Source organism: Pteropus medius, unplaced genomic scaffold (genome assembly GCF_902729225.1).
Source record: "Pteropus medius unplaced genomic scaffold, Ma_sr-lr_union100, whole genome shotgun sequence".
Taxonomy (NCBI): Eukaryota; Metazoa; Chordata; class Mammalia; order Chiroptera; family Pteropodidae; genus Pteropus; species Pteropus medius.
This window is the reverse complement of record NW_024344378.1, coordinates 34280504-34291929: the sequence shown is the minus strand read 5'-3', so window position 1 is coordinate 34291929 and position 11426 is coordinate 34280504.

Genomic DNA, 11426 nt, shown 5'->3' with positions numbered 1-11426 from the left:
GGACTTAAATATATAACTCACTCTTTCTGCCTTCCAGGTAAGCCAAACAGTAGTAAAATTCGACAGTAATGAAATTGATCAAATGCCTGATATTTCACAAAAAACTCTTAAGGTTAGATTAGAAATCACAGTTTAGATTTTAGAATAAATTATTCCTATTCTCTCTTTCCCATTCTAAATCTCTGGGAAGACATACTTGAAATAAGACCAGGTCCCTAGAGAGAATCCAAATCGGTTTACCCATTTCTCTAGTTATGAGGAGAATCAGCTGGTCTTAGGTGGCCACAGGAAGTACAAGAGGCGTCAGAAACAAAAAGTTCTCTGAAGGAGCAGTGACTTGCAGCACAGTGATCTATCCATTTATGCTGGTCAGAAACCAATCAGACAGATGATCCCTTTTCCCTTAGGGAAGACTTCAAAAAGGAATGAGGGCAGAAGCAAAATCTCATTACTCCCCTGAATAAGGAGAGGATAGAAAATTTCTACGTTCAAGATTTCAGTAAGGAAAGAGGCAATATTTCCATGAGCTATAATTCTATCCCCACTTTTTTAAGTCATAAATTTCATGTTAAGTAGGAGACCACAAGTATATACATATAGATATATACATTTATCCATATGTATGTATATGGATAAATATATTTCTCTTTCATCCTCTGTAAGTGGTGCATGTCTACATTTACTGTGAACATATATCTATTCAGTGATTTAGTGCATGGGAAATGGGAGAGAGAGAGACAAAAAGATCAGTGATTTAGCTCACTGAAATAAGACCTGAGCTGGAGTTAGAGTAAGAAAAGGAGAAAAGAAAGGCAGAAACAAATGTGTCACTCAGTTTATTTACTGTATTGATTATGTGATGATGAACACATGCACATTTCATTATGAACAGTTATTCCTAAGGCTTGGGAGTTTATTGATCCATTTGAGAATGAAAACTTTAGCTAATAGACTTTAACTTACTTTTTTTTTTTTTGGTCTTTCTTAGAAGTAATCTATCATTAAGACCCATTTATATGTGCAATGGGATTATGGTGCTTGGTAAAGAAATAAACAGAGAATAAAAACTTGACCAAAGTTCTAAAAATACAACTCAACTCCTTTTCACCTTTTCTACCATTATTCAGGATTGACTGAGTGAGTGGTTGATTTATAAAGAGGCATCACTCACTGTGAAGAGCAAGGAATCTAGTCTCTCTTAGGCTAGTAAGCAGCCATTGTATAAGCCAGGATTGATATCCAGAGACTTTAAAAAAGCAGATTTTTTTCATTCTCTTTCTTAATGGAATTTCTTGATCTTCTTATGCACTACACTATTTCATCTTAATGATCTCTAATGGAAATGAGGAAGCAAGACCTCCTGTCTTAAGTCACCAGGATGCTGTGTGTCCTTCCTAGGTTTTGTCACTTGCTTAGGTTAAGAGTTAGGGCCAAAAATATTAAAAATACTACAGGAAAGATCAGTTCTTTAAATGTAGAAAGGTTGGTCAAGCATGGATGGCCAAGCAGCAGATGGTTTGAGCTGCACTGCATCAAGTTTAAAACAAAATAGAAGGTCTATAGTAGGTGTCAGAGTGATTATTACCAAGACCTGTTCTCACATAGCATTGCTGGACCTCTGTTTTGCCCCCTCACCTCAAAACATTGCTTTCTGGATTCCAAGTGAAACTCCTCTGACTAAGGACAATAGTTCCCTTCCAGTATTTAGTCAAGAAGTACTTCACTGGCCTGTTCAATCAGTCTCTAACTTTTTCTTAGATGTAAACTTCACAAAGTCTGTCATGGAAGCTTGAGACATCATTAGCCCAGATGATTTATGCTCAGAAAACTGGTGCACATAATTGGATGAAGGTTACAAGTATTTCAAAGTGGAGTCCACCACATCTAAAGCTAGTTGATATCAACGATTTAAAGAGAAAATTACAATTTACCTTTTTGGAAAAGAAATATTACCTCTCTGTGTGTTAATCTTTTCTAAATGAAAAGGAAAATAAGATTTTGGGACTTGATTTCTAACAATATTCCACATCTTGTCACCTCACTAAAATAATTTAAAGGACCCCCTGCCTAAGTTTTCTCTTTATTTTGTTTCATAGATATCTTCATTAGTCAATTACCAGGTAATAATAATTCTAATTACCATGTGTATTCTGAGACTATAAATCTCATTATTCGATCATCACAGTAAATCTATGTACCTTTCTATTAGAATGTGTCAATTTAGCTCCATACAGTTATGTTTGTGATTTAAATATTAATAGTCACACAGAAGTCTAATTTTAAAATAGAATTGGAAATGAACTAAGGCAGAAAAGTTAATATCTAACTTCCTTCTGATCACTGCTCAAGTCCATTAATGTATGATGGTATTGAATAGGTATGTTTGCATAATGACATTGTGTTCTGTTTATCTCTAGTTGGCTATGTCAGATGGGGGTGTTAAACCAAAATGTCTTCAGATTTGGGGTTCCTTTGTATAACTTGGTATCTAAATAATTAGAAGGTTTGACAGTGTTACATTGGTGCTCTCAGTAAATCATATCTCTTAGCATTCATGACCTGTGTATCCCATCCCCTTTAATCTGCGCTGGACTTATGAATTGTTTGAACCATTAGGATGTGGAGAAAGCAACACTGTTCAGGATGTGGGTGTAAGACAAAAGAAGCCTTGGAAGCTTCCACTTTTTCACTTGGATACCTTACTGGAGGTACAATTTAGAGAGAAATGCCACAGGGAAGGGAAGACCTGAGATTAGAATGGAAAAAGGTAGAAGCTTAGCCATACAAGAGACCCAGCAGAGTTCAACCCCTAATTGATCTATCAGCTGAATGTAGCCTCTGAAAAACCACTGGCAAGGAGAGGTGAAGAAATAAAATATAAATGAAATAGTTGTCATTTGAAAGTCAATCATTTTTAAGGGTTATTCTTCAACAATAGGGAGGAGTTATTCTTCAACAATAAATAATTAGAACAAATAGAAATGACAAAAACTGAAAATCTCCCACTCCCAATACCTATCCCAATCCCCATCAATGTGGTATATGGATCTAAATCTTTAAGGATTAGCGTGGGCAACTAGAGGGTCTGTTTTCATCTATTTAGAGTATAAAGTGATGAGAGAAGTTAATTGGACAAAACAGGATCAGGATTCTCACTGAATAAAGTGTGGATATTACATACAAAATGTGTTTCTCCTGATAAGATCCCCTCTAACAGCCTCCCACCTCCACCCAGTATATTTCATGAAGTAATTACTATGTTGGCTTGGGAAGGAAAGTAATTATGGATAGACAGGATATTATACATTTTTAGTGCTTAAAATCTTTGTGAGAGTCACTTTTTCTCTTTCTCTCCCCTTAACCTCCCTCCCATCTCTCTCTCTCTCTCTCTTTTAATCTCAAAAGGGACATTGCCTCAAGAGTTTCCTTATCTGCCTCCAGGTTGTCTTTGGTTTGGTTTTTACTTCAGGTCCACGCAGGATAGTACCTGGGAAATGGTGTTAAAATTCGACACAATCTGCTTATGACTACAAAATACTCTTTGGCTGCATATTGAATGCAGCAGCATATTAGATGTTTTCTGTCTAAAACAATTCAGGTTAATTTTACTATTTTAATTCAAAATGAATAAATTTGCTGAGAATATTGAAGATTCTTGCTATATTTTAAAAAACATTTTAATACATTTGTCAAAAACACTTTGGTTCTCATTATATGAAGTGTAAAACTAACTTTTTATAAGACTAATTACTAATATCAACGCTATGTATATGGTAAAAGCTTATTCTTTCAAAAATACCACAGCAAATACTTTATTTTTTAAAGTCTCAAATTAGAAATAAAGTAATAATTCAGTGTTTTTTAAAGTTTAGTATATGAAAATCACTTGGGATAATTCTTGAAAATGCACCACTACAAGGTCATACTTCTAGTTTCTGATGAGTAGAATTTTATTTAAACAAGTTTCAAAGTTTAGTAAATAAATTAGTAAGGACAGTTAAAATACGATATGAATAAATATTATTTACTGTCTGATTAAAATTCTTGTAGTCTTTGTTCACTAAGAAATCTGGTTGCTATAAATGTTGTCAGACCTCTGCTCATGGGTAGATTTGCAGCCTCTACACTTTGGGCTCCAGTGCCTTGTTTGCATCACATCATGAAAGTGTTTTAGAGTTGGCTATAGTTTCAATTGCAATTTTCCTTTTTTAAAAAAATACAAATAACTGTCACATTACATTTATTTATTGCATTTGCCGTGTTGTGGGTTCTTGCTTATTCCTATAGGGTATAGAGATACGTATTTTCAGCAACAGAATTTTTAAGCTTTAAATTTTATTAACTATATTATTTCCCTACTATTAAAGTGAATATATACAAAAACGATTTTAAAAATATTAACTAGTGAAAACTCATTGGTGATTGCTACCTATGAATTTGTGGTCTATTAAAAAATCATACTATAACATCAAAGCAATAATATTAAAATTCTTCAAGTATTTTTTTTTTTTACATTATAGGGGGACACCTAGTAATATAAGACTACGTGTTAAGTTTATATCCCTTAGTAACTACTTATTAAATAATTAGTTTATGTTGGTACAAAAATGTTACTACTAGTATTTATGTTGTTATGAAATTATCACAGAATATTGAGGATGTTTAAAGTAGCAATTTTCTAGAAGGAAATAGCACCCTCAATTTAGGCAGTTGTAGTAGAGTTCGCTAAAAGCCTATTTAAAGAAACCAGATATAGTGCAGGCCTAGTTCTTGCAATAGTGAAAGTACTTACAATGATGTGAGATGTGGACTAGAGTGGTTATCCGAAGCCAGAGAGGGTAACTGTGTGGAAATGGCTTCCTGCCAAGAGCAAAGGCTTGGTAGAGGAACAGCAAATCAGCAGGGAGAGACCTGAAAGAATAAATATCCCAACCTCGCTCTTTGAGTAGCGTCCATATCCTAAAAGTGCCTCTCTTTCTGCCAACCCAAGCCTCCCAGGACACAGGTAATTATACAGAAGGGTGGAGAGTGATTCTGGAAAAAGAAATGAAAATATCCAGCATACATTGGTAACAAAAATTTTGGAGAACTGCTGTCTTAATAAATTGAATGTTCACATAACAAATAAAATATTATGCCATATTTGTGTTCATATGTTATATTGGATGTGCACTGCAGGGTTGACTTCACTGTAAAATTTAAACGTTCATCTCTCTAAAACCTAGACATTAGTCTCATAGCTGCTTGGATATCTTCTAATGAAAGAACTCTACTAAATCTTACCAGTATTCTTAAGGAGTTTCTCTCATTTTTTAAGGCTAATTTATATTGATTTTATATTAACAACTTTACATATTTAGTAGTTAAGTGAAAATTTATGAAGGGACATCATTATTCCTTTTTTTTGAATCACAGATGAAAGAACGACATTTTAAAAATCACATCTGTATAAACTTTTAGTAGTGATTCATTCACTCATTATACTAATGAAGCATAGGTGTGAAACAACTGAAAAAAAATCACAAAATAATGAGTGCACTTGCATACTCTGCCAATTTATTTTACAAAACAAAAAGAAAAATAGCAATACTTCCTATAGTTATGGTACACTAGTCCATAGGTAATATTTTATGATCTGTATTTGAGCAATATAAATGGCCCTGATCATGGCGACAACTGAACTTACATCAAGTATGCCAGTTTTATAAATAGTTATGAAACTATTAAATAATTTTAGAAGACAAATAAAATTTAAAAAATAGGAATTTCAAATTTTAGGTAGGTGGATCAAAAAATGTGTACAGTCAATGGGAGTCTCGGCATTAGCCAGTGGAGTCAGGTAAAATTACCTTAGATCATAAACAGTTGATAGATCATCTTCTAGTCAAGTGAATTCTGGTCTAAGTTAAAAAAGAAACTCAAATTTTATTTCTTTGTATACCAAGTGATCTAGTAAGATAATATAAATATACCATTCATATTTATTTATTTGTCTCCTTAAAATGATGGATTTTGTAATAATGTTCCTTCCAGCTTTAAAGTATTTCCTTTAAATGTTAACATTATTATCCTGAATTAATTTATTTTTCTATTTTGAAGAATTATAAACTAAATATATGCCTTTCAAAAAAATTCCCAAATAGCATGAGTCCTCCTCAACCAATTATGGAAGAAATTATATATTTAAATAGATTTTAGCCACCCTTGAATTCAGCTTAGTGGGCTGGGAGATGTACCTTCTTTCCTTTTGGTCCTGTTTTCCATTCACTGGATTCTTTATGGTCTGTCTCTTTACTGGTTTTTGAGGAATTTTACATATTCACTGTTACCTTCTATCTGCTCAACATGGCGACTGTATTTTCTCCTTAAAATCCATGGTTCTCTCTGACCAGCAATACCAACATCACCTGGGAACTTGTTAGAAATGCAATTCTCAAACCAGAACAACTGAATCAGAAAACCTGGAAGCTCATGCTGTTTTTTGTTTGTTTGTTTGTTTGTTTGTTTAACTCTTTTAGGAATGACTTTTTCTCTCTTGTCCACTTAACAATTTCTGACATAGTTTTTAATAATTTGGTTCAGATACTATCCATTTATAACGTAATTGTAGCTTCTTGTATGGAGGAGAATTTTTGCCCTAGTCATCTTTTTATCCCCAGTGCCAAACACATTTCCCAGTACAGAATGATCAGTCAATAATCAGTAGGGCTAAAACTTTATTATGCTTTTGTATTACCTGCAAAGACACAAAAATATGAAAGAATGTAATACATTTAGGTAACTGCATAAGAGTATAATGTTTTAAGCTCCAAGAGCTCACGGTCATTTGGGAAGGTAAACAGGAGGTAGATCACAAAGAGTTGATAAGCCATGTTAAAGAGTTTAGATTTAGCCTGAAAGCTCTAGATAAATTTTAGGTAGAGCTGAGTGTTGACTGGTTAATGTTATGTTAAGATCACATCATAATGGTATTGAAGTTGGGAAGAATTAAAGGCACTTGAGGACTGTGACAGGTTTGTATATGTAAATACAAGGGAAAGGAACTTACTAAGCAAAGAAAAGAGTTGTTTAGATTCTCCCCTCTTCCTCTTAGTCCATGAGGAAGGGTGCTGAGCAGTGATAGCTATGCTATGGCTTATGTTTTAGTACTTAAATTTAGGAGAGGGAAATTTACCAAAAGAAGACAGAAATAGTGAGAGATGATATATTTTGTGAACATCGAAGGTCAGTTCAGAAAAATCAAGATTGGCTGACAACTCTAATGAACTAGAGAAGACAAAAATATCAAGACCATCTCCAAAAACAATAGAAAATACAGATCAAGATTAATAAAGAAGCTTGAACATAAGAGTAGATTGTATGCAAACTGAAGAGGTTCTATACGAATTTATCATTATTGCAGTTACCTCACCCACAATCTATGTGAATGGGCCTGGCTAGCTTAAGGTACAGATAAAAACTGGTAAAATATTTGAACGGGGGCTCTGAATTAGAAAAAATAAGGCATGCATGGAGAAGAATAAGTAATATTTCAAAAACTGATGCATTCATGATGAGCTATAACTGACAGAAACACATGGAAAACATTCTAAGTTTAAAAAACTCAGAAAAATAACACAATATACATTTCTTTCAGTAAGGCATATCTGAACATCAAGGCCAAAACAGTAATTGCCTATTTAATTGACTCATTTATGAGAGAATCTTAAAATACAAGCAGTTCTATAACAGTTCTGCCACATGTTCAATAAAGAGTTTAAATAGTTCTGATGATGAAATGTTAACTCAGTTAAATGTGACAACCACTGAATTGATAGAGAATAATACTAACATATTTATTTTTCATATTTCATTTAGCAGCAGAATGAAAAAAACTGTTTTTGACACTGTATATATCAATAATCAGACCAGTGAGCCATGTGTAATAACATGATGATACTTTACACTTCACAGTGTCTTTCAAATGAATTTTCCATGGCAGCATCATTATCTCCAATTTATAGATTAGAGGAATCTGTACAATTGTCAGAGTAGGCCAATAGATTTTGTGACTGGGTCTGAATAACAACTGCCTCAGTGGTTTTGAAACATAAATTCCTTGCAAGTCTATAGCTCGTCCTCAAGCTTATCTAAGATTCATTTTCTTGCTCTTGATATATTCTCATTATTTACATACTCAAAGAGGCCTTGAGACTCTTCTGGATTCCTCAGCATCTACACTGGAGTGGCTATTGTAAATAGGAGACAATTTTTTCTTCTCTCTGTACTTCTACCAATTAGTATGAACACCTGATACTGCTATGTTACTTTGAAATCACTTTTAATTCTTTCTGGTCTTAGAAGTTGGATATAAATCTAGAAAAATAAAAATTCATAGTGGTGATGATGAAGATAATAATAATAATTTATAATAAACTAGAAGCTTTAAAAATGATTTCCCTATTTGGGGATTACATTAACCCTAATATGTAAGTATGATTTCGGGTTAATATGAGGAAACTCCATCTTAAAAAGATTAAGTATCTTGTCTAATATCAAATAGTAAGTGGTAGAGCCAATATTTGAAATAAAGTCTGTCGAGTACTAAAAATGCTTGCCAACCATATCAAAGAATTAATTACATAATATAATGATTCACTTTATCACATTTATTTTTCAAATCTTTCACTCAATATAATAACTTATGACTTCATTTATTAAGGTGTCCATGTGTCATCCAATTGATCTTCCAGTATTTGATTTGAATAATCACTTTTTCTCTCTTTGGATATACTTCATGCTATCAAGAATATCTCACTTTATTTAGATTAAATCTCCAAAATAAAAAAGAGCTTTCTCAGAGAACAGAATCTCTAGCAAAGAAAAGCGAAATAAGACACCATGAGCAGATGTGAAGGAAAATTTCTTCTAAAGCTTTGATGGGTTAAGTGAGGAGTTGTGAGGTATGGGGAATCTGTCTTTATTTATCTAAGGCACCTATTACAATATCCCAGAAGTAGAATGGGTGTGTGTTAATGGCTGTCATCACAATATTATTATGATGTTCTGACATCTTCATGAATATGAATATTACAATATGAATATGAATATTATAATGCACTCTCATTAACTTTTTAAAAATGCATACACTCTAGTATGCTCCTTAGTATTATTACCTTTGCGTCTATAAAATACTATAGCAAATCCTCCGATTTGGATTGTCTGCATTCTGCCTTACTCTCTCTTCCTGAGACTTTTTGTTTATAATTTTTTCTACTCCAATTTTTCTACTTCAATTTTGTAGATTTCCCTAAATAAAAGTTTCTTCCTTTCTCCTCAATCTACCTCTCTCTTTTCTTTCTCTTATCTATCTATCTATCTATCTATCTATCTATCTATCTATCTATCTATCATATTGCTGTTTATCTCTCTCATTTTTATGAATAAAGAGAGGCTACTACAGCTCAGAATGGGGTTGTTTTTGATAAATAGAATCATATCAGAATTATGTGCATAAACAGTATATTTAGTTCAAGAATAAAATAATACCTTTGTTCAATTGCTTTGAGTTCTGTGTCACAATATATGATAAATTTTAGATTTAAATAATACTAAAAGTCAGAGAGAGATTTTTGTCAAGAGGCAGTATGATTTTAAGTGGTTGAGAAACCATGCCCTACTGAATGTCATGATTCAGAGAAACTAGAGAGTTTCCCTGTGCACTCTAAGAACCAGAGAAGCAAGTGCTATTTCAGCACCTAATTTCCTCAGTATGTCTATCACACTTATTTAATTTTCCTTAAGGTCTTTCTGCTGATAGGAAATCAAAACAATTCTAGTGACACTGGGTGATGAAAACCAAATTTTCAGTTTTTCATCATTTGTTCTACAATATAAACTTGAAAAAAAAAGTATAATAAACAAGTTATCTTGATTTTCCTCAATTATCACAGAGGTAATAGTGTCCCAAGTGATTTATGTTCTCATAGTATTCCCCTCGAGGAAGGAAACAGCTTTTGAAAAGTATCACACATTCTTTATTAATCTCTAAGTGGAATCTATAAGTCTTCTGTTTTTCAATTTGAACTGAAGAGATAGAAGTTTGAGATAGAAAATATTAGATTATTATACTTTCTGGTGCTTCATTGAATACACACAGACACACACATACATTTGCTGTTTTGTCCATTTGAGAATTAGATATCTGAAAATTTATCACTTTACCAGCAGCTGCTATATAGTCATATCTCATTATATCAAACATCCCACAAGATACAACCATATTTTGGCCATAGGTGACAAGTCTGAACAGGCACAACACATGGAGAGACTTATAGCTAATCTGGCACATCTTTGAAATTTAGGTAAGTCTAAGTATTTATAAGGAGGCCCTAAGCATCTACTTACACAAAATTCATGTGAAACGACTTATCTTTATAAAAGACAAAATATATTAGGTAGATCAAATGGTAATGAGTCCATGTAATAGAGAAGCAACAATTTAAAATATAATAGCATGGACTACACTGGTTATCTTACTACTAAGGACCTTGTACACAGAGCCCCAAGAAGAGGAAATTATAATGCTGAGATGACTTGTATAACTCAAATCTCTAAGATACTTTGAAGATATGGCACTACATTTTATAACTTATATATCAGAGAAGAGTGTGAAAGAAATTTTTTCTCATTTCAAGGAGGGGGACCTATGGAATCCATTGTCAAGAAAAGAGAAGGAGCCATGGAAGAGGACAGTGTTAAGACCAAGAGGCCAGTCCAGCCTAAAACAGTTCAGCTATACGTCACACAAGAACCCACAGAGGAAACATCAGAAACAGAAGAGCACGATGGCTATATGAGAACCAGGCCCCTATATCATAAGCATAAATAAAGAAGGAGTGGTAGAACATGTCACAGGTTAAAAGTGATAGAAAACGATCTCACTGACAGGTGGAACTCAGGAGGCCATGAGCAATTTCTGAGGCAGGAATAAGAGAATGGCATGGGCTCACAGAGGTCCTAAACCGCAGTGGCCATTCAAGAAATTTTACTTTGAAGGGAGCAGAGAAATTGAGCAGTAGCTGAAATGAGATTCAAGGTGAAGATATTTTCTTTTTGTAAGATGAGCAAAAAAAATTTTTTTAACAAATTGCGTTGATGGTATGATTAGTAGAGAGAAGAAACAAGATTATGAAGGAAAGAGGCCAAAAGATTGCGATCTAGTAAACAGAGGCAAGATTAACCTGAGGACCCTGGGAGGACTCTCATTCATTCATTCATTCATTTATTCAAGGAAAAAAATGCTAGGCACTATACTAGGTGTTAGGTATATAACAGTGAAAAAGTTTGATAAAACTGATATAGACTGAGAAAAAGGTTTCACAGAATATCATGCTATTTAACGAAAAATTAGTTGTGATGCTTTTACTAAGGGCTCACATGGTTAA